Genomic DNA, 1,322 nt, shown 5'->3' with positions numbered 1-1,322 from the left:
TCCTTCTCACACACACTAGCAGCAAACAAAAATAATATCTCTTAACTGTTTTAAGCATGTATCTGGATCCTGCAGGAGAAATCAGGGAACAAAAACAGTAGTTACATAATTTCAGATAGATTAGTTATTCAGAAACTGTCTTGAGGACATGCTCTAACCTTTTGATATTACTCACCAAAGGAAAATGTCAATTACAAAGACTTTAATGCCCTTTCCTCCCAATGGGAGACACAGTCTGTACACAGAGCTGTTTTCATTTATAACTCATTTAAATCATCTCTTCCAGATACTTCATGTTTAACACACAGTGCTAAACTCAGCATCACTGATTTAATAAAAACATTATAAAATATTTGAAGCAAGCATATGTATATTTTATTCAGTGGTTTATCTTTAAAAAGTGGACAACTACAAATAAACTGAATATCAGATGTATCAAATTCATATTTATCGAGCATCACTGATTTAATAAAAACATTATAAAATATTTGAAGCAAGCATATGTATATTTTATTTAGTGGTTTATCTTTAAAAAGTGGACAACTACAAATAAACTGAATATCAGATGTATCAAATTCAATATTTATCATAGCTCATATTTTTCCTTTTCATTCCTATGTATATATACATTGAGTCCAGCAGAATGTATTAAATACATTTATAATTAAATATATTTATAAGCCTATTCTTTACCATGTTGTTTTAGGAATTTATTTTGGATTCAAGAGAATTCAGTAGAACACAACTCACTAGGCCATAGTTAATGAAGGTAGATAACTCATTCATGAAGTAGGTTTGATAGAGCAAACAACACATAATATTCATAATCAAATGATATTAGCTTTTATTGTGAAAATATATTCAAGAGAATTAAGTGGTAATAATGAGGATAATTCCCCACTGCCATCCTCAACACTTGAATTTTGTTTGGAGGCTCCTAATAGTCAATACATTTATAGGTGACTCTTTAAACTATAAATTGTTTTTCCATTACTTAGTATAACAACTTTAAGAGGTTTTGATTATTCTGCGATAATCTGTGTTTTTCAGTTACCAAAACCTGGTCAGGACATTGTTTTATATTCAAAGCCAAATAGTTGTTTAAAAATCATAGCTAGAGATAGATGAGAATAATTTGTTAATAATAAGTCAAAGCAGTTGATGCACATGTGGTTGAAGATTAGCAGATTCTCATTGCAATTCAGTCTTATAACTAAATTGTAATGAGAATTGCAATGAGAACTGATACAGATCCTTCTTACATTCAGGAAATCATACACTAAATAAGTTAAAGAATCAAATGGGATAGATAACCCACATTC

The sequence above is a fragment of the Galeopterus variegatus genome, unplaced genomic scaffold, assembly GCF_000696425.1.
Source record: "Galeopterus variegatus unplaced genomic scaffold, G_variegatus-3.0.2 Scaffold4659, whole genome shotgun sequence".
In the NCBI taxonomy this organism is placed as follows: Eukaryota; Metazoa; Chordata; class Mammalia; order Dermoptera; family Cynocephalidae; genus Galeopterus; species Galeopterus variegatus.
The sequence above is the reverse complement of the archived record's forward strand: the minus strand, read 5'-3'. Positions refer to the sequence as shown.